At 50.7% G+C, this 22,509-nt stretch overlaps 1 protein-coding gene across 3 annotated transcripts in view; it reads left to right on the top strand.

Annotated features, from left to right (window-relative positions):
* Positions 1-22,509, top strand: part of ESRRB (estrogen related receptor beta) — a 210,705-nt gene that overhangs the window by 54,732 nt on the left and 133,464 nt on the right. The window lies entirely within an intron of this gene.

Genomic DNA, 22,509 nt, shown 5'->3' with positions numbered 1-22,509 from the left:
GGAAAAAGTATCTTAACAGAGAAACCCTCTTTCTGTTTAAAAACTCTAAACAAAGGAAGCAAGTCTGGATTCTTTTGATTAGGAACAAAACAATTGCATCTTCCAGGTAATAGAGGTTAAATAATAAGGATAAACACACCTAAAGAAGCAACTAAAACTCATTTGAATGTTGACCTTTTGAACTTTGCTTTGCTTGGCTCTTTTTCTTTACCTGCATTTTATTTAGGGTAGTTAACATCTCGAGCAGTCGTTCCTTATTTTGGAGAAGCGAATGAGAGTCAGGAGGGGGTGAGGAATTAGAAGGTGAACGTCATACATTGAAGTAGAGAAATTGAGAATAAGGAGTTTGAATAAAGGGGGTAGCTGTCACTATTTAAGACTGAGTATGGCAAATAAAGTCTTAAGAAATCTGGCGTGTGTTGGGGGAAGGGACCCAACCAGGAGTTCGGTGTATTGTACAAATGGCATCATTATTATTTTTTATATCCCAAGAACTCTTTGGATGAACACATCCAGCTAAGGTTTTCTCACAATAATGCTGAAATGGGATTTGGTGGGTTATCATTAATTAAAGTTCACTTGAATTGAGAGATTGAGACATTGCATTCAGGAATCAGAGCTGTCTGCTGTTTGCAAAGCTGAACTGGTAGAACTTTGAGATCTCAGTAACTGTGTAGAGAAAGTGTGACTTTCATTAACCTGTGAGTACGGGAGCCCAGCTCTCCCTCCCTTCCCCAATGTGCATCCGGAGCCTGTCTGGGCCACACGCATGACTGAATGCAGGGGGGAGAGCACCCCGCATTCCTGCCCAGATGTTATGTTCTCAAGCGCCTCTGTCTAGAGTGAAGCCTGTTTGTGGAGACGTTTGGCTGGGAGCTGCACCTTCCTTTGGTACCTGTGGATGCTAGCAGGGGGAAGGCAGATTGTTTCGTGGTGTGACAGAGGACCTGGCTTGCTTCTTCAGGTTCAGAATGTGGCTTTTTCCTTCCCCTGAACAGGCAGGTGCAGTCGAGGAAAACTTCAGTGCATTTGCATAAGGTGGCCCCAATAACAATTAATTTCATGTGGTCTGAGTTCCCATCACAACTCATCTTTTTCCCTCCAAACTGATGTCTTAACTGCAATTGGTCATAGAGCTGTCTGATTTCAAGCCTACAAAACATAAGCATTTTGTAACCTTGTCGTCGTGGTCTGTTTCCCTGGACGTGAACAAGCAGCTGTTGTGTACTGTTTTATGGGGCTCCCCTCTCAGGAGCACATGGGAAGCCAGTCCTGACCTCCTCCCAAACTGGGGACAGTGGAGGCCAACAAGCAGGTGTTTTGGAATACAGCAGGCTCAGGTGCGAGCCCATCAATCTTGGGGAGGAAGGAACCACAAACACCCGGAAAGTGCTCCCCTAATTCAATTTTGCATCACTGAGATCTCTCCGAATACCCCATAAATAACCAGTGGCAGCTGGCGGAGCTTTGAAGCTGGGCAACGCGCGCCACGATTCTCCCCATCACTTGCCTCTTACAGTCTATCTCTGCATCTTCTGCTTATCTCTGTTTTTACATTTCATTAGCCTCCCCTTCTCTCTGGTCCTCCACTCCCTCCCCCCTCTCGCCTTTCCTGAAAACACATTTCTATCTGGCACAGAAAATAAACTGAGATTGTGGGTAGTTATGTTAATCTAATTCAATCCTCGGTGGGTTAAGAGTGAAATTCTAATAGTGGAGCTGTTGAGGGCTTTTTTGTTAATGGCTTGGGGATTACATTGAGTTAAAGGCTCATTTCCTAATCAAACAGAGAGGGAGCGAGTGACTTCGAATATTTATGAGTCTCCCAGTGAGAGTTTAAACATTCAGCTCCAAAAGCTGGGTTTATGCTGGAGGAAAGAGTTAAAACCCCTCAGGGCTGCTGGGAAAAAAATTAAACCAGTTAAAACCATCAGCATCTTTAGGCTGCCCATACAACTTCTGTGTACAAAGCTGGGCCAAGCTGGCGAAGGGGTTGTGGAGGGTTGGCCACCAGGGCTGGAAGCTCGGGGCGGACGGGGGCTGGGGTCGTTACTGAAGTTGGCTGATGTGTTCGGAAGGTGTAGAGGGGCTGTGTGCCTGTAGCTCTCTGTAAGGATTCCTTCCCCTCCTGCTGGCTAGAGGTGAATACACACACACAGACAGGAATATAGCTCAATATACCTGCTGCTGGGGACCAACACTCCTTGCTCAGGTCCTGCCTCTGTGCTGGCCCCAGGGTTCTCCTGCTTAGCCCTCTCCTCATGGGCACTGCCAAGCCTGTTTAGTTGCTTGTGCCCAGGTGAAGGCAGGTGGAGAACTCCCAGAGCTCCAGCCAGAACCCATGAGGAGTGAGTTGGCCAAGGTTGGGGAATGTCAAAGCCATGCTGAGGTCAGGAGTTTAAATCCAGGTGAGCTCTCTGGCCTCTCCTTCCCCTCATTTTCTTGGGTCCAGGTTCGGTGGAGGAGAGGGGAAGTAAAAGCCAGGTGGCAGTGGTGGCATCAGGCTGTGCTCCTGGAGTGAGATCTCCCTGATAGTCTGAAAATCCCTCCCACTCACTAAGCAAGCAGTCTGGGGCTTAGACCAGCATCAGGAAGCCAGTGGAGGCCGCAGAGGTCCTGGGCTTTTAACTTTAGTCTTGCATTTGCCCTTTCATGCCAAGTCCTTCTCCTCCAACCGATGGGCCCTCCTGGCCTCCAACTGGATCTCCTCTGTTACTGGCATCATTCCCCAGGAGAGGGTATCTGCTTCTGTGGTCCCTCTTGTTAGAGCAGCAGTTCTACAACAACAGTCTGCCTCAATGCCCTGTGCTAGCTAGCTCTGTATTGGTGCATCCTGGCCTTTGGCTGGCATATATGCTCCTGTAGGCAGCCAGGATCTGTCTTAAGTCCTGGCTTCCATGAGATTTGAACTGCTGAACCTCTCGAGGCCCCACTTTTCCCACCTGCTAAATGGGAGGAACAATAAGACCTACCTGGGAGGGATGTTGGGAAGATGACGTGTACACACAGGGCTCAGCCTGGGACCCATAGAGATGCTACTTTTCTTTGCTGGGTGTGGAGCTCCCACCTGGCTCAGGACCCCAAGGTCTTCTATCTCGGGGCTGTTTTCCTTGATTGTTGGCTGGGCAGAGCCCCATATCAGTGAGACTGCCCGCTTCAGCAGCCATCATAGGAAACCAGAGAGTATGGATGAATGGGAAGACCCGCTGACTTGAAAATGCTCTAGGTCTTTTAGATCCCTGTGAGAGGGCAGAGGTGGGACTGGGGTTTGGGCAGCTCTTGGCCCTGGCTTGCATTCTGTTGAGCAGTTTTATCCTCTAGTCTCTGTACTCCTTTCCATCCTATATTTGTCAAGGAGAGTTTGGGCTCTGTGCAGAGTGGGGCTGGGTCAGTACCTCTGTGAGACCAGCAGGGCTGAGTAGAGACTGCTTGCCCTTTGTATGGTCCTTGGATGGGCTAAGCCAGGAGCCCAGTGGAGTTCTGCCATAGGTGTCCTCCTGGGGAGTGTCCCAGTACTGGCATCCACACACTCTTGGGTGCCTCTGTAGTGTGCAGTGGGTCCTCTTCCTGGTCCCTCCCAGCTAGTGAGCCCCTTGTTTCCTGATGGAGGCCACAGCATCTGGAATGTTAATCACGGTACCACCCCAACTTCCAAAGCATCCCATGCTCTGCCTCCCTCTTCCTGCTCACCTCCACCCTCCTCAACATTGATGAATGTGGCTACTGAGCACTTAGATCTACACTGCCTGCCTCGTTACTGCCATACTCTCCACCTGGATCTTCCAGCGCCTGGTAGAGGGCCTGGCATATAATATGTGCTCAATAGATGCATGCAGACTTCATGGCATGGCATCCTGTCTCAGGGCCCTTGTTGGCCCTCCATGCCAGCAGCAGTGATGCACAGCTATGAATGTCCACCTGCTGTGCCTTCTGCCTTAGCTTGTAACCCATTGATTGTGATCCTGGACCCAGACCTTCTCCCCTGCCTGCCACCCCTTTTGACTCCCCATTCCTCTGTCTAGCAAAGAAAGAGAGAAGGAGAATGGGCTTGGCTCCTACTTATCCGTGAGCACAGATGTGGCCAGCAATTTTATCCCGCTCAGTGAAGAACCTTTGTCTAAGCCGATGTCAAATTTAATTGCTAAACTGGGGTCTCTCCTGTGAGTCTTTTCCTCATTGTCATGCTTTCCCCTCACTGAGCCATCCCTGCCTCCTCTGGCTGTTCGCACATGGCACGGCCTCTGCTCCTCCTCCTGCTTGAACCACTCTGTTCCCGGCGGGTGCACATAAGAGGGAGACCTTCCTTCTGAAGTTTTCCACAGTGTCTGCTTCCATTAGCGCAGACAAGGCTTTTGAAAGGTGTCAAGTTATGAACATCATTTTAGGTACTGGCTCCTTCCCCTAGCAGCATCTCTGCAAGACAGGGGGCCTACAGACTCAAGCTGGTGGGGGTTAAATGATGGCGGTGAGAAGTCTGGATCTCTCTGGGGGCCTGGCGGCTGGCTGAGACCATTGATTAGCTGGGCTTAGTGATCTTTCTAGCAATATTCAGGAGTGAAATTATTGCTGATTAGACTGTGTGTGTGTGTGTGTGTGTGTGTGTGTGACAGTTTATGGTAGGATAAGATAGGAGAAATAAATACCAAGCCTTGTTTGCTCCTCAGTCTCCCTGTACAGAGCTGATACTATGGTATGATGCTAGGTCCAAGTCACTGGGTGAGGGGTGGCATGATTGTGCCAGCTCAAGTCAGCTGGAGAGGAGTACTGGCATGTAGGGTGCATCGAGGCAACCCTGTATCTTTGTGCAACTCCCTGCAAATGTCTACTTACTTTGAAATGAAAAGTTCGAAAATACAGTCACCAGTGATGAGAGCTATTCCCGTCTGTGGACTTGGGTGGAGGGGGAGGGCGGTCAGCAGGCCAGGCTGCTGTCATAGCAGGACACAGTTACTGGGGGTATCCAGCCCAGTCCTGCCCCAAGAACAGCGGTAATTAGTGTGCTTGTGCTCTCAGGCCCTGAATACCCTTGAGCAAAAGACAAGGGACGGAGGAAACTTCTGACTGTGCAAGTGCACCTCTATAGGACTTTTGGTTGTAGTGGACCCAGCAGACCACACTCCTGACAGAAGTGATAAGCTAGGTTGGCCAGCGGTGTCCTGCTATCCATGAAGGTAGCCTTGATGGGCTTCTGCTGGGGCTTCATGACTTCACCATCAGCTGCTTTTGGTTTGCTCTCTGTTCTTACTTTCCATTCTCCAAGCACATCTGGAAAGTGAACGGAAAACCAGGACAGTCTTCACTAAGTTCATGGAAACACTTGAAAATTTATAACTTGGATAAGTTGTAAATGTGGGTGAGCCTTTGTCCTAGAGGTTAAGAGCCTCCCACCTTGTGATGCCCGCTTTCCATATTAGAGTGCTAGGGTTGGAATTTTGGCTCCACCCCTGATTGCAGCTTCCTATTAATACCTGTCCTGGGAGGCAGAAGTGATGGCTCAAAGTTAGGTCCCTGCTGCTGCCGTGGGAGACCTGGATTGAATTCCCGGCTCCTGGCTTCTACTTGACCCATCCCTGGATGCTGTTGGTATCTGGGAAATGAGTCAGTCAATGGAAGATCTCTCTGCTTTTCTCTCTCTGCCTTCCAAATAAATGAAAAGAATAAACATTAAAAAAAGGAGAAAAGCTATGTTGGATTTCAAACCTGTTTTCATTCACATTAACTTTTAATTTCATTTTCCATGATCTTTTTGAAGTGCCCTCCTACTTGTTCAAAATTCTGCCTTCTCTGCCATTTCCCTGTGTTCAACCCGGGAAGCCTTGCAGCTGAGCCACACAATGGGGGCACCTGAGCCTCCAGTTTGCTAGGAGGCCTTTGGTTTGGCACTGGCATTGTGGTGCAGTGGATTCCAGGTGTGAACACAAGCTTGAATTCTAGGTGCTTTGCTTCCTACGCAGCTCTCTGCTGATGTGCCTTGGAAAATCAGTGGAAAATGGCCCAAATACTTGGATTCCTGACACCCACGTTGGGGAACCAGGCAGAGTTCCTGTCTCCTGGTGTTGAACTGGCTGTTAGGTCCATTTGGGGAGTGAACCAGCAGATGGAATTACATTCTATTACTTTACCCTTTAAATAGATACATACATACATCTTTTAAAATGCTTTTAAAAAATAGAAGTCTTTGGCAGACTGGGAAGAGAGTGCAGTTGGGATTTGGGCGAGACATTACCAAATGGAGTGACCTCAAAGTCTTTAATTTCACTGTGGCTTGATTTCTTCATCTGCCAAGGGGACCAGTACCTGCTCTCGGTATCTCACAAAATTGGCCTGAAGCTAAAATAAAACTCAGAGAATAAACATTCCTTACAGAGTCCCCGTGCTGCGCCACGGCACATATCACAGCACCTAAGTTCAGTCCCAGGCCCCAGCTCTTGATTCCAGCTTCCTGCCAAGGCCGACCCTGGGAGGCAGTGGTGATGGTTCCGGTCATAGGGTTGGCAGTGGTTACCATGGGTTGTTCTGTGTATCTGCATGCTCTGAATCACTGCAGTATGGCTTGGAGTGGAGGGTGGAAGCTAATCCCTCATCTCTGTGTGGCAGAACCAAGGGGGATTGTTCACTTTCTACCTCCTTGATGGTGCATCTTGAGTGAGTGCTTAGCAAGGAAAAGAGAATGTGAATTAGTAAGGACGATTTCTGATGCTCTCAGGGGTCTTGACTTGTGTGTTTCAAGGGATGTGTGGAACAGACAGTATTCTCCTGCAGGGGACTCATGATCAGCCTGGGTGTCTGTGTGCACGTGTGTATGTTCAGAGTATTGCGGGCAGCCATCCATGACTCTCTCTTTGCCTGTCTCAGGCTGAGAGTAATCTAGAAGGAACGTGTAATTACTATTTACTCCGGCACACTCAATTGAGGACACCGGCATGTAATGACTCTTGAGTTAATTCTGCCTTTGATGCCCATCTGCTGTTGTTGCTTTGGAAACCAGTGGGGATGGAACACCACATTTGGCTTGGGAAAAAGAGCAGGCAGTGGATATGTGTCCTTATGAGTCAGACTTTCGCCCCCTGGGTTGCTGATGCCAGGTGGTGGGGTCTTTCTCGGGTGAGTCTTTACTTACCCAGGTCTCTATCCTTGGTGGCAGGTGCTTCAAAGCCAGCTGTCCATCCAGTCATACTCTGGGTAGATTTCTTGGACAGTGGGTAGTATCAATAAGTGAAGGGCATTTAGGACATTTTTAGAGATGGAAGGCTGCCATTTGTATAAGGTTCTTTTTATTTTTATTTTTATTAGAAAGGCAGATCAGCTTTAAAGAGAGAGAGAGAGAAATATGTTCCATCTGCTGGTTCATTTCCCAAATGGCTGCAGTGGCCAGAGCTGAGCTGATCCAAATCCAGGAGCTTGAAGCTTCTTCTAGGTCTCCCACATGGGTACAAGGTCCCAAGGCTTTAGACCATCTTCTGCTGCTTTCCCAGGCCACAAGCAAGGAGCTGGATAGAAAGTGGAGTATCCAGGTTGTGAACCAGCAGTGTCTGGTACTAGCAAGATGAGGATTTAGCCATTGAGCCCTTGCGACCGGCTTTTTAAAGGTTCTAAAACACATAAAAGAGGCCATGCATGACTTAGGCCTTAGTCATAGGACATCTGAGGGAATGAGAAATGCCTGCTGCAGGGCCAAAGGTGCCTGTTTAAGCGACTTTCTCGTTTCCTGTCTGCCAAGTTCACGTGCTTGCTTTGGCTTCATTAGGCCTCTCGCTTGCTTGCTTTCCACATTTATTTTTGGGATGCATTTGCCTGATCACGGAAGGTGGTGGATGGTGACAGAGAGAAAGTGAATGCATTATAATTAAACCTGTGGAATCTCTTTGCTAAAAATATCAGAAATATTACCTTGAAATATGACACTCTGCTGATGCCACTGGACACTGTTGTGAAGGATACCAAACTGTTGACGGAAAGAAAACTGATTTTCATGTCAGCACATTGAGCAAGCATTTCTATTGGCTTCCAGAAGCCACTACCCATTGACTTTGTCTGGCCACTGCCTCTCCCCCCCCCCCCCACCCCTCCCCCGCCTGTTTGGAAGAGGAATGGGTAGACCAGATGTTCTCCAAGGACTTTTCTGTGTCTAGTCTCAAACTTCTCCCCTGCTTCACTTAGCAATGCTCATTGTATTACAGCCACTTAGCTTCCCCCCCGGAGAATTAAGCACTTCTTGGGAAGGTACAGTGCCTGCTCCCAGCACTGTACCTGGTTATGACAGGCACTCATCATACAGAGATGTACTGGTGCAAGAGACGACAGAACAGACATTTAGCCTAGCACTGAAAATCCCTGCATCTCACGTTGGAGTACTTAGGTTCGATTCTGCCTCCAGCTACCTGCTCATGTGTACATTGGCAGGCAGTGGTGATGATCCACGTCGTTGGGTTCCTGCCACCCACTGAGAGATCCCACCATTGAAGGTGGGCTTTGGGGGAGTGAACCAGTGGGTGGGAGCTCTCTCAAACATCTGCATAAAATTTTTAAAGCGAAAGAGAAAGAACGGGTACTTCTGTGCCCATCGGCCCCCTCCCGCCATTGTAGACTTGTGCTCTGTCCGGGAAGACTGCAGGCATTGTTGGTTGTGCTTTGTGATTTTGGTTCATTTTCTTCTAGGCCCTACCCCTGGATTAAGGATAGCAGCTTATGCTTTCACTTGGTGCCCTGGAAAAATCTCATAGTGTATAGATCGAGCTGCCTCAAACAAACCCACTGTAAACACCGATAGGAATGAAATGATTTCCATCACTCCTGCTGCTCTGCAGTATGACCATTCTCCTGTCTGTCTGGCCCCACCCCCTGCCATACTCCATTAATTGAAAAATATTACATTTGCAGACTTGCTAAATAAGGAGTCCTCAGAGCACAAAGTATCCCTTTTCCATTTTCTGGGTCCCTATGAGCTTTCTTATCAAGATTTTTTTTCTTGGTTTTTTTACTAAATGGCCTTGATTTGAGCATTCATCTCTGTGTGACAATTCTTTCTTATGGCATCTAACTTATTTCTAAGCCATTCTCCCCCAAGTCCTTAACTCTGCTTCCACAGGTCTCAGCGTGCCCCCGTTCACGCCTGCCTTTGCTGTTTTATAAAACTTATAAAGGGATTCCTTTATACGTGGGACCCTTGATCTCTGGCTTTCCCTAGTTCTCCTCCAAAATTTCCCAGAAGAACTGTTCTTGCCATTGGACTTGCGCATTCAGGTGGTCCTGGGTCTTTGTCATTTCCATACTGAGCCCGGGGACACGCTTTGTTCTCAGGCCTCGAAAACTCTATCTTTTCTTTAACCAGCAGTTTTTCACATTGGGGATGAGCCACGTTGCAAATTGAAAGCTTGAAAAACTCTCTGGGTCTTTTTCCCTGGCTCTGTATTGGGAAGGAGTCCCTTTCCACCCCCTGATGGTTGTCTCTTGCCTTGTTAACTGTACCATTCTCTGGCAGCTGATCCTGACCTGTCCTCTAGGCAGGCTGTTACTTGCTCACCCTGTTTGCTGCCTGCTGGGGTCTTGGCTTGCTCATGGCTGCTGTCTATGCAATGGCTCTTCTGAGAGTGCTTTGGAAAAAGAATCATTTTTTGAAGGCCTGTGACATGCTGGAAACACCTATGCTTTGTCTACCCTGGTTATGACTGAAATCTATAGGTGTTGTGATCGTTCCCATTTTACAAGAGAAAACTGAGAGGCTAAGTTTAAGGATCTTATTTAATGTCACCTAATAACATCATTCAGTGTCACCTGCCATACAATGTACAAGGTTGAGTGCACCAGACACTCATGGAAAACCACAGGAGCACCCTTTTGCATGACTCATACCTACTTTGTTTTGGTTTTATTGGAAAGGGAAAGTGACAGAGACAGAAATTTGCCATCTATTGGTTCACTGCCCAAATGCTGGTGACAGCCAAGTCTGGCCAGGTTGAAGTCAGGATCTAGGAACTAAATTTGGGTCTGCCCTGAGGGGAGTAGGAGCTTAAGGATTTGAGAGACCACATGGGGCATGCATTAGCAAGAAGCTGGAGTCAGGAATTAGCAGGAAGCTGGAATCTGAGTGGCAAGTGGCACTGGGACTCAAACCCAGGCACTCTGATATGGGAAGCTGCCGTCCTGAGTGGTGCTGTAACCACGATGCCCAACACCTGTCCTCTCCTTTACAAATACTGGGAATTTAGCCCAGATTTTGCAAGGTTTTTACTTTTCTACTTTGCTTTGAGAAGCGTTGAATGTCCTGCTGGATAGAGTCCCATGGAAGAGAGATCCTGCCATTCCAGCTCTCATTCCCAAGTCCTGCATCCCTGTCCAGATCACAACAGAAGCTCTTCTAGATCTGCCCTCTGTTCATCACCCTTTGCTCTCCTTTGCACCTGCTGGGTGCCTTGCTTTTTCCTAAATGAGCTTTCTGCTATTTCTGCCATGGTGTTGGTGAGTACAGTGGCAGCACGTGGACCTGTCCCCTGGGAGAAAGGGGCGGGGTGTCCTGAGTGCAGTGCGTCTCCATCTTTTGCTTGGCACCAGCTGCATCTTCCTGCCCTGTCTCCCCTGCTGCTCCTGACTGCAGACACTTCCTCCATCAGCCAGCAGTGCCTTTCTCGCCTTTACATCTGTGCTTTGTGCTCCCCCGCCCCAGGTAGTCTTTTCACATTTCATCTTTCTGGAGACTGGAATATGGTGTCTTCAAGTCTTCAATGTCTTTCTCCTCACCTCTCTCCAACAACAGGGGGAAAGTGTGTGTGTCCTCCCAGTAGTCTTAATCCACTGCCTTGTTCTCATACTGAGGGAGTGAGGTTTTAGAGGAGGGTTTCCTTGCTAGTGCTAATGCCACAACCTTGGGAAGCCACGCTCCATGTCCACTCTCCCGTGACCTTTATGTTCTCCTGACTGCCCACCTTGGCTTCGGGATGCTCATCACATCTCTGATGAGTGTCGCCCAGATGACCTTGATGCGTGACTGCTTACACAACTTGCCTGTGTCTGGATCCTTTCTTTCCTCTCTCCTCAGGTGTTCTTACGACTCCAGTCCTTGGTCCCTTTTTGCAGGGAGATTACTAATACCCAAAGAGGAGGCAGCATATTGGATGTGACCGTGGGCTCTTGGTAGGGCCCCAGGTCCCCTGCTGCAGAGTGGCAGGAGTTTAGGGTGAACTTCAGGTTGTTGGCTTCCTGAGTGGTGGCCTTGATCCAGGCTCCGGTTCTCCAGGTTGGAGTGGCTCTGGGAATCCTGGGGCCATGGCAGGTTCTGGAGCTGGAAGATCTCCCAGACTGCATGTATCTGCTGCTTGCTTGTTGCCTCTTTGTTCAGTGGAGACCTGCCCGTGAACCTGCCAAGTGGGTTTTAGCAGATCTCTTGTCCTTGGGTTCCACAGTCACCCTGGCTTCTGGGGTTGGCAGTGTCTTTAGTTCCTCTGCCCCAGAAGCAGAGCCTGAGATGAGGACTGTGGATTGCAGAATGTTTTCTGGACGAATCTGCCAGGGAGAGAGGAAAGTGAGGTCCAGGTGGGCATGTGGACTAGCAGTTACCTCAGTACCCAGGGCACCCATGTTTCATATTGGAGTACCTGGGAGTGCTCTATTCCCACTCCCAGCTTCCTGCCAGTTCACAGCCTGCACGGAAGCAGGTGATGGCTCAAGGACTTGGGCCCTTGCTACCCTAGTGGGAGGCCCCAGTGGAATCCTGAGCTCATGGCTTCAGCCTGGCTCAGTCCTAGCTGTTGTACATTTGGGGAATTGATGAAAGATTCTCTCTTTTCCAAATAAAAAAAAAGAGAATTCTTTTTAAAGAGAAGCCTGGGAGGAAGCTAAGCCAACATGCAGACTCAGCTCTAGCCCCCACCAGGTCCTCTGGGAGCTCAGGAGTGTCAGCCATGTGGCAGCGCTGTTTCACTGGGAGGCAAGATCGGCTATCTCCACATCTATCAGGCGTTGGCCCTCTGGACATAGTGGGCTCCCTTTACTGGCCCAGGGCAACTCTTGGGAGAAAGCTGCAACTGTTAGCAGGCGAGGACAAAGTCCACTACAGGGGGTAGATAGAGATGGCATTTGGAATGGCCGCCTCCCCACCTCTTCCTCTGTATGGCCCTTTCAATTTTGACTGTGAGCTTCCAGAGCTGTCCAGGTTGAGCCGTGTGTAGAGAGCCCTTTATAATGAAAAATACCAGGACAATGGGTGTTGTAGATCCCAGGCTACTAAGACAGGAATGATTAAAAAATGAATAAAAGATTTATGCATTTATTTGAAAGAGAAATCTTTCATTCTCTGCTTCACTCTACAGATGGCCACTAAGGCCAGGGTTAGGCTAGGTCAAAACCAAGATCCAAGAAGTCCATTCTGGACTCCCACATGGGTGGCAGGGGCCCAAGCACTTGGGCCATCTTTTACTGCTTTTTCCCAGGCCATTAGCAGGGAGCTGGTTTGGAAGTGGAGCAGTCAGGATACAAACTGGCAGTCATATAAAATAATCACATCACATGGAGTGGTTTTACCCACTTTACCACAGCACCAGACCAAAGGGATCTTAAAAAAAAAAAATCCATTATTTGAAAGGCAAAGTGGCAGAGTAAGAGGGAGAAATAGAAGATAAAGATCTTCAATCTTCCATCCACTGATTCACACCCCAAATGGCTGCAGCTCTTGGGACTGGACCAGGTTGAAGCCAGGAGTCCAAGTAGTCCATTGCCTTCCCAAGTGTGTTGGCATGGAGCTGGATTGGGGGTGGAGTGACTGGGACATAAACTGGATTTCTAATTTGGAATGTCAGCACTGCCTTAACAAGCTGTGCCACAATGCTGCCCCACCCCCAACAGGGATTGTGAGGAGCATGGGACCCACTGTTCTCTGCTGGGTTAGGTCCAGCACAGGCAGAGGAAGAGAGGCCGCTGTCTCTCCCCACCTGCTGCTTTCCACTTATGGGGAACTGGACTATGAGTAGGAACCAGCCTCTTTCTTTTTGAAAGAGGTAGGCTTCCATCCAGTGCCTTTGATAGAATTCAGGGCTCCCTGTGCTGGTTTCCCCACTATGCAGTCTTGCCATATGAGACCTGCTCCTCCACTCTCAGGACCCCATCACAACTTTTTCTAAAATATTTAAAAAATTTACTAGAGAGGGAGAAAGTCAGTTTCTGTCCATTGGTTCACTCCCCAGATTTCCGTAATGGCTAGAGCGGAAGCTGGAGCTGGGAACTGTATCTGGATCCAGCACATGCGTGATAGGAGCCCACTTGCTTCAGTCTCACCTGCTGCCTCCCAGGGACTGCATTAGTAGGTGGTTGCAGTCAGGAGCTGGAGCTAGGAAAGGACCTGAGGTTCTCTGATGCAGGCTCTAGGCGTCTGAACCCTTCCCAGGCCCAACACCTGCAGCCCAGCTGCACTTCGGAAAGCCACAGGGTTCTCTTCTCTGGCTGTGCCATGTACACAGTGGGAATGTAAGCACATTCCTGCCAGCTGCCTGGTTCAGTGCCAGGCATGGTCTGTCTGGGTTTCAGGAGGGCTCCAGAGGGGCACAGACCACCACCTGCTAGAGGTGCCAGGCCTGGGCCAACACCAGCCCAGCCTGCAGGACCCCAGTTCCTGCTTCTGGCTGCTGCCTAGTATGAGTGAGCTGGGGCTGAGGTCAGCAGACCTTGCAGCTGTGCCTTCAGCCCCTTCAGACTGTTTCTGTGTCTCCCAGGGGCCCTCCTGGCTGCCAGCCCCACTGTCCTTCACCACTGGCAGCTCACATTCTCACCCAGGATGCCTGGCAGCTCCTTCCTCTGTCACTGCCTCGTGGCCTGATCCCTCCCAGGTAGGACTGCAGGCCCCTCCCTCTTGGGGCTTTGCCAGCTCTTTCATTGCCCTTCAACAGGTCGGAAACACTTCACAAGGTCTCCATGCTCATAGGAGTCACACAGCCAGCTAACAGATGCCTCAGAAATCAGAGACATTTGCTGAGTGATATTGAAGGGATGATGATGCAAGGGGAAAGCTTGTGAGATGATGATGGTGATGATGATAATGGAGGAGAAGGGGATGAAGGCAGTCCCAGTCTTGAGCATGTATTTTAAGAACCAGGCACTGTACTTGATCCTGTCATTTATTTTCATGCTCAACAACCCAAGGAAGCAGGAGCTGGAATTTACCCCGTGTTACAGATGAGAAAGATGAGGCCCAGAGGAGTTAGGTGAAGAGCCCAAGACCATATAAGCTTTGGAGTGGCAACCTGGGACTTGGAATTGGACCTTACCTGATGCCTATGTCAGCCACTTTCTTGTACTTTGTGTGTATGGTGCTTTGTGGAATTATGGAATCTTAGAGCTGCAGACAAGTAAGGAAAATTTCCCCATTGTGAAGATAGAAAGACTGAGGTCTGTGGTCAGCTCTCTGTGAGGGCTGCATAGCTGTTGAGACGCGTGTATACACCAATGGCCGCCTGTGTTCAGCCGATGCTGCATGCTGAGGGTGGAGTATGTGAGCAGTGCACTCATGCATCTTAGATAGCTCACCTCTAGGAAGACAGAGAAGAGAAAGAAGGCAGTCAGGATGAGCCTAGAATGAGGTGTGCCACATGGGCGGCCACTTGAGCCCCCTGAATCAGTCTCTAGAACCCCATGTTCTAGGCCTACCAAGTGCCTCTGCATGTCTATTAGCATGGCAATGCCATTGCTATCCCTTGGCTCCGTGTCCACTTCCCTCCTGCTCTTCCACTGCCCTTGAGTGTCCTGCCCAGCTGTGCAGGAGTGCCCTGAGGTAGGTCCAAGCCAGGTCCCATCCCTGGGCCCTGGGTCACACAGACTCCTCTGGCACTCTGCTGCATGCTCGCTTTCCCAGGGAGGCCTGCCTTGATACCCTCTCTTGTCAAAAGTCATCTCTCATGTGCCTGGCCCACATGTGTCCTCTGCAGTCCCTTCTGTGATCACCCCTGTGGCACAGTTACGTGTTTTCATGTCTGTCTGCCCCAGTCCAGGACAGAGATCTCAAGCTAGGAAATATCCAAGAGAATGCCCGGATGTGTGTACATGCGTGTGTGTTTAATCCTCAGCATGCTGGAGTTGTCAGTACATCAGTGGGCCCAGTTTAGAGAGGGAGCAAGAGCTGGAAGTCAGGCTGGGAGGGGGCTAAACCCTCAGCATGGGTTATGGTGCCTGTAATAAGACAAGAGCTCATTAGCTGATTTTTACACCATTTAGATAGAAGTTATCCTGCACAGCCACCATGCCTCCAACTCCAGCATCTAACTGGATTTCCATCTCCGCCAAGAGGCCACTCGTGAACTTGTTTTTCAGGACTCAGGGAAAAGTGAAAGAGAAGTGGGCGATTCCCATCCAAGATTGATCATGCCATTTTAGGTTTACTTTTCTGACCTCGTGTCCCTGTGGCTGCCACGAGGCAGTCTGGTCACCTCTGTGTACTGGTTTCCCCTCTCCCTCATCCCTCTGCAGGGAGCTGGGAGGCTCCGAGTGCCCCAGCTGGAAACAGCTGTGCACTGGCCTATGCACACCAGGCACTGGCCTATGCAAACACAGGCAGAGTTATAGCCAACGATGAGCATCCCTTAAGAGGTGAAGCATTTCATAAAACGTCTGGGTTTGGTTTGTGACCTCTAGGTGGAGTGGCTGGAAGCTGGGATAAGTCGCTGAGGGGACAGGGCCACAGGGCGCTGGCTCTCTTTTCTCCCTCCCCCTAGCTTGGGCACACAAAACCTGACCACACTCACAGCCCCACCTCCAGTGGCCGCTCCAGTCTGTCCTGCCACTGTTCCTGCCAGCCCGGGTCCCAGCAGGTGTTCCCTAATTAGCAATCTCTTCATTTCCAATCAAAGCACAAAGCGGCCCCAAAAGCCTGTCTTTATGAGGGAGCCGAGCTGCGGCTAGGGAGGTGCAGGGTGGGGGATAATTGTCTTCGCCACTGGCGGCAGCGAGGAGCAGGCTGGCTAATTCATTATTGTAATAACTTTGCTTGTCCTTGGGGAGGGGTGGGGGAGGGGAGGCGAAGGGGGAAGGGACTCAGGGTGGGCTGGGTGAGGGTCTGGGGCACCTGGATGGGAGATGCAGGAGCAACTGAAGGAAGCATCTACTCATTCCACACCCACTCCCTCACGGGGCCAGCCTGGCCAACCCTCTGCAGCAAACAGTGCCTGGCGAGAAGTGCAGACTTCCCATGATAAGGGGAGGCCCTGGAAGGTACATGGGGAGTGACCTCAGCCTCCAGGGCCTCCTGTGGCTTAGGAGCAGAGCCAGTAGAGGAACCTAGCCCACGACTTCCCAAGGACTCAGACACTCCTTGACCTTGGCAGTCCTCTTGCCCAGGCACAGTGGCCGGGGAGCAGGAGGGCCAGTGAGAGGACTTAGGAGCTTCCTGCTATGGCTGCTGGCAGAACCACAGGGGTAACAGCTCCAAAGTGGGAATGAATCACAGAACTGCAAGTGCCCCTCAAAAGGGGGCACATGGGCTGCTGGCTCTGTTTGCCCCCTTGCTGTGTTCTGGTATCCCTGTCCTGAGCTGGTTCTACCATGATGAGCAGGGGTCAGGAATTAGGGTGGAAATAGCAGCATGGGGTTATGTGCAGGGTTGGGGCTCAGTTGAGTCCCAGGAGTAGAGGAGGAGAGGGGATATCTCTTACAGCAGAGGCTGGAGGGAGGAAGGCAGTTTGTGCAAAGGAACCTGGACTTGTGGGCCGTAGGAGGGGAATATGCTGAGGACTGGGGGATATCTGAGAAGGGAGGGTGAGCCTGGCTTCCCTATCAAGATAGTAACCCCTGCCCTGGAGACAGCAGTGGCAGGTGGCAGCCAGTCCTTACCATGACTGGACCTGGAGGGAAACAGACCAGACCAAAGCAGGGGCGTGGCAGACCCCAAAGCGAAAAGGACTCTTCCCCTGGCTCCTCCCTCCTCTGCTCTACTGTAACCCCAAAGCCTGGTCATGTGGTACTTACCAGAGGCTACTAGGAATGGGCCTGGAACAGCCATATCTGCCTTGTCGTAGCTCTTCTTGGATGGGCAGCTCTCCCCCAATCCTTGCTGTGTGGGAGACCACTCAGGGGTGTTTGTCCTCAGAACACCTGTGGTCGGGTGCTGTCTCTGGCCTCCTCCCTCCATCCCTCTCATGGGCCCCTCCGTGCTGTGCTCAGTGCTGTGGTTGGGTGTCATAGCAGGGGTGGCTGGGAGGGGCACCCGCTCTCCATCCCCTCTTGGATTTTCCTCACCTGTAAAGAGCAGTGGGGGAGGTTGAACTTGGGTCCCTCGCGTTTTTCCACTGAGGGACACTGCTGGAAAGTATGGTGTCATGGAGCCTGGCTTCTGGCTCACAGGGCTGACTGGGAAATTCTGCACCTGCTAGTGGCAGCAGCCTTGGGGCCAAATCCCATCCTTGTCCCCTGACAGCCAGTAGGGAGGTTCTGTAGCTGATTCCCGGTCCCTTTGCTGTGCCACATCCCCGACTTTGCTGTCTGCGTGTCCCAAACCCTGGACTTTGGCCCTGGGAGCAGTTTGGGAGGGCAAGTACATAGCCAGCTCAGTAGTCACTAGTGGAAGACATCTGACTCTCATCCTACTTTAAGAGTCAGGAAAAACAAAAAAGGCCTCTCTTCCCTGCCCCCACTCTCATTTACAGCTCGTTCTGCAATAGCCAGCCAGTAAATATGCACAAAGCATGTAGGAGATGCCTCACAGGAGGATCCGACACTAGACAAATGAGAGGGGGTGGGTTTTGCCTGCTGCTGGGGACAGAGTACTCTGAGGAGGGGATCCCAAAGCTTTCCCCTGGAGAGGTGCAGAGACTCAGGTTAGGACCCACCTCAGCTAGAACTGAGCTATCCAAAAGTGAGATGTGAGCCATGCGAAACTTCCAAGGTTTTAAAATAGCTACACTGAAGGCCCAGCATGGTAGCCTAGTGGCTAAATCCTTGTCAGAATCCCATATGGGTGCCAGTTCTAATCCTGGCTGCTCTTCTTCCCATCCAGCTCCATGCTTGTGGCCTGCGAAAGCAGTCGAGGATGGCCCAAAGTCTTGGGACCCTACACCCACAAGGGAGACCTGGAAGAATCTCCTGGCTTTGAATTGGCTCAGCTCCAGCTATTGCGGCTACTTGGGGAGTGAATCACCGCATGAAAGATCTTTCTCTCATATCTCCTTCTCTCTCTCTTCTGTATATCTGTCTTTCCAATAAAAATAATACACAAATCTTTAAAATAAAATAAAATAAAATAAAATAAAAAACAGCTATGTTGCTTGAAAAAGTGAAAAGCAGGTGAGGAGCCAGCACGCTGTGCCATGTATTAAGCCCCTGCTTAGGACATTGGTATCCCGTATTGGAATGGCTAGTTCGAGTCCTGGCTGTTCCACTTCCAGTCCAGCTGCCTGGTAATTCATCTTGGCAGCAGAAGATGGCCTTGTGAATGGACTCCTGTCCACAGCTGGAGTTCCAGGCTCCTGGCTTCGGCCTCACCTGGTTCTGGCTGTTGTGGCCATTTGGGGAGTGGACCAACTGAGGGAAATGTTCCCTCTCGTACACATACACATATATACATTTGCTCCTCTGTCTCTCATATTCTGCCTTTCAAATAAGTAAACCTTTAACAAAAGAAATAAGTGAAATTAATTTTTGAAATGTTTCTGATCTAACCTAATATAGCAGAAGATTAGTGTGTCAACATGTATTCAGTATAAAAAAAAATTTACTGCTGAGACATTGTACGTTCTTTGTCGTAACACCTTGGGAAAGTAGCATCTTATACCTACTTCTAGATTTGGGCCAAGTGTGGCCACTGCTGTCAGTGCCAGTCTGGAGGTCCGGCGCCATTTCTGGAGCCATGTGCTAGCTGTGTGACGTGGGCCCAGCTGCTGACCCTGTGTGTGCCTTGCTCTTTCTGTCTGTAAAAGGAAGTAGTCAGAGAAGCTTCTCCTTGGAGCTGTGAGAACCGAGGGTGCTCAGCAGCATGGTGGCTGATGCAGTGTCTGGCAGGCAGGAGGTGCTTTGGCAATGCAAGTTGCTAGTAGGAGTAGCAAGAGAGCGAATATGCAGGCAGGTGTCAAGAGACCAGAGGCAAAAAACGGGGGCCTGAGGAACTGGACTGGGGCCACCAGGGGGCACAGAGGTGGCCAAGGGCTCTTCATGCCCCTCTTTGAAGAGCTTGACTTCCTTTTCAGCTCCCTGAACGCAGCCTGAGAACCTGGAGAGAATAGTCTAGAAGCTGTCACTCTACCTGACCCTTGCTCCCCTCTCCCCCAGAGAGGGCATGTATCCTGAGTGATCAGGGGGAGGGGTCCAGTGTGCATCTTGCCCCCCCCCCACCACCTGACTCCCAAACTGTTGCATGCCTAGCGCCCGCAGTGGCCTAAGAAACACAAGCCCCAGCAGGAAAAGGAATATTAATGATCCAATTTTCAGCTGGGTTCCACTCCAGGGCCCCGCCTGCGACATGCATTTTTAATCATAACAAAACAGAATGACAAAGCGAGTCCTTTGCCAGTAAGGCAGCCCCTGCTGCCCACCCGGCCTCCCCTGGAGGGTCTGCCTCAGGGAGGGGTGTCTCACAAGCCAGACTCCATCCTGGTCCCAACTTCAGAGCAGGTGCAGCTGTAGGCGGGGCTTCTGGCCTTGCTGGGTGGGGAGGTTCGCTCTCCTGGGCTGCGGGAACCAGGAATACCTTGGGGTTCTGGAGCCAGGGAGGGATGGGAGCCTTGGATGCCAAGGTTGCTTAAGATTCCAGCAGTGCGTCCTGGGCCTGCACTCAGTCCCCCATCTCTGAGCCCCCAGACATAGACCTGAAGCTGACTTCCAGGCTGGTCTTTCGTTACTCATACTTCGTGCTTGGTTCTTTCTGATGGTCTCCTGGTAGGTTTGCCTCCCACCTGCCCCTGGAACCTAGCCCATCCTATGAGATACCTGGCTTTGCACTGTGTAGGTCTAGAATGTTCTGTTGACATACTGTAGGGCCCAGCCTGAATCTGCACTACTCAGCTGCTCTGTCCCCTTTCTGTCCACATCACCTGTGGCCCGTTCAGCTCCCTGGATGCTCTTGTTGTCCTTGGGCTATTCTACAATCTGAGCCCCCTTCAGTGCCTGGCTGGTTCACTCTAGAGGAGAAACCTAAAAACATGTCCAGAAAACATTTTACTTTTCAGAAAATGGGTCACAAAAGAAGCCCACACAGGCCAGTGTGCTATGATGCACATGCTATGTATTGAACCAATAATTGTAAACAAATAATTATTATGTTCATGTTATAAAGAAATCTTTGACCCACTGATTCACTTCTCAAATGCCAGAAAGAGCCAGGGCTGGGCCAGGCTGAAGCCAGGAGCCAGAAACTCAGTTTGGGTCTCTCACATCGGTGGCAGGGACCCAAGTACTCGAGCCATCACCTGCCGCCTCCTAGGATTCACATTACCAGGAAGCTGGATTGCAAGCAGGGGAACTGGAACTCCAAACAGGCTCTCCAATGTGGGATGCACCAGACGTTCCCCTGTGAACCGAGATTCCTGAGGGACCTACTGTGTGCCAGGCTGTGGGTCAGAGATGCTCCCCAGCTTCACAGACTGCCAGTGAGGCAGAGGAGACTCAACAAACCCTCAGGGCCCTGTGCATCTTTTCACATCTTCCCCTATGCCTTGTATGTAGCAGGTGCTCAATGCAAACTTGCTGGTTGGTGGGCTCACTGTGGGCTGATTCTCCTCTGTCCTTGCTCTGTGTTTGTGGAGCTATTTGCCAGCTTGCACCCTCTACCCACTCTCTGTTGGAAAGATCCCTGTCCTGGTGACACTAGCCCTCATCTCAGACACCACAACATTAACAGCCACCTGCATGTATTTATCAAGTGCTCATTCAGTGTTGGGGTGAAGCTCTTGGCCGACAGAGCTTCTTACATCCTATGTAATCATCATCATCACTCCACAGGGTAGGCATTGTGAGTCAACTCATTTTGCCAAGGAGGAGAGATTGAGGCACAGAGATGTCAAGTGACTTATTCCAGGTTGCTCAGCGAGCTGGAATATAAACCTGTGCAGTCTGGCCCCTGCATAGATGTGCTCTAAGCCCACCGTGGCATCTTGTGGCTGCCTCTTCTCTGGGTAGAAAGCAAACCAGAAACATCCTCCTTCCTCCTTACTGCAGAAACCTGGTGCAGGCTGATTGGCAGGGAGCTGCTGCATCAACCTCTCTGTGTCCACAGAACCACAGTGTGTGTGTGTGTGTTGGGGGGAGTACTCCCCTGTACCCTTCTTATAGTTCAGCAAAGAGAACTGAGGCCCAGGCACAGGAAGGAGGTGCCCCAAGAGCTCCAGACCAAACCTTGGCTCAGTAACTCTTTCCCCCATGTGTCCACCACCCAGCTGGGCACTGTTTGGTATGGTTTAGCAGACACTGGGCAGGTGGTTGGGCCCAGATTGAGGGAGTACTAAGGCCCACAATCTTGACTCATGCTTGACCCCCTGGGACCCTCAAAACCCCATGCATCCTTACTCTTGAGCTCTCAGGCTGCTTGATCCCTGCCACACTCTTCCTCATTCTGCAACTACTTTTTTTTTTTTTTTTAGATTTATTTTTTATTACAAAGTCAGATACACTGACAGGAGGAGAGACAGAGAGGAAGTGGAGCTGCCGGGATTAGAACCAGCGGCCATATGGGATCAAGGCGAGGACCTTAGCCACTAGGCCACGCCGCCAAGCCCTCTGCAACTACTTTTTGCACCCTTGCCTTCTACCACCTGCTGCCCACTCTGCTCAGGGACAGGGCACAGCTGCCCTGGGAGCTCAACTCCCATGGTACTGGTCATTCTGGGCATGGGGGCGACAGACTAGACAAGACAAAGCCCCTACCTTTGTATATCTAATGTGTGGTTGTGTTTGGGGGAGGAAATTTGAGGGAGGCAGACCCTAGAGTAAATGCATATGGTACATCACATAGGTGATTGCCCAAGAGAGGGTAGAACAGCCAGGGAGACCCTCGGGCCACTTGCAGACCCATGAAGGAGTTAAGGGGAGGATGCTGCAGAATGCCAGAGAAATGTATTTCAAGTGGAGGGCACCTACAGCTGATGCAAAGGGCCAGAGATAGGAATGGCCCCATGTGCTCAGGAGAGCCAGCCACTGGAGAGGGAGGATGAGGAGGAGTTCAGAGGGGAGAACAAATGAGGACGAACGCCCCCTTGACAGAAAGAGTCCATCGCAGTGGCCCCACCCCAGCTGGGGTTGCCCCTTTCAGTGAGACAGGGAGGCAGAGGTTGCCCACCAGGCTGCCCTGGGCAGCTCAGGGTGCAAGAGATGTTACAGAAGGTGGGAGCACTTGTGTTGATGGCTGTTGCTACTCTGACCCCTACCTCCTGACCCAGCAAGTTCCAGAACGGGATGGAACCTTCCCGACCTTCTAGAATATTATGGACAGGACGCATAGAACTTTCTGGAGAATGGGCAGTGGAGGGGTGTATGTGTGGGGGGGTGCCTGATGGCTTGTGTGCCCGAAGCACTGTCACTGGAACCCTAGTGTGGCACTGCTCCTTTCTC

This window comes from Ochotona princeps, chromosome 26, assembly GCF_030435755.1.
Source record: "Ochotona princeps isolate mOchPri1 chromosome 26, mOchPri1.hap1, whole genome shotgun sequence".
Lineage (NCBI taxonomy): Eukaryota > Metazoa > Chordata > Mammalia > Lagomorpha > Ochotonidae > Ochotona > Ochotona princeps.
The sequence above is the reverse complement of the archived record's forward strand: the minus strand, read 5'-3'. Positions and strand labels throughout refer to the sequence as shown.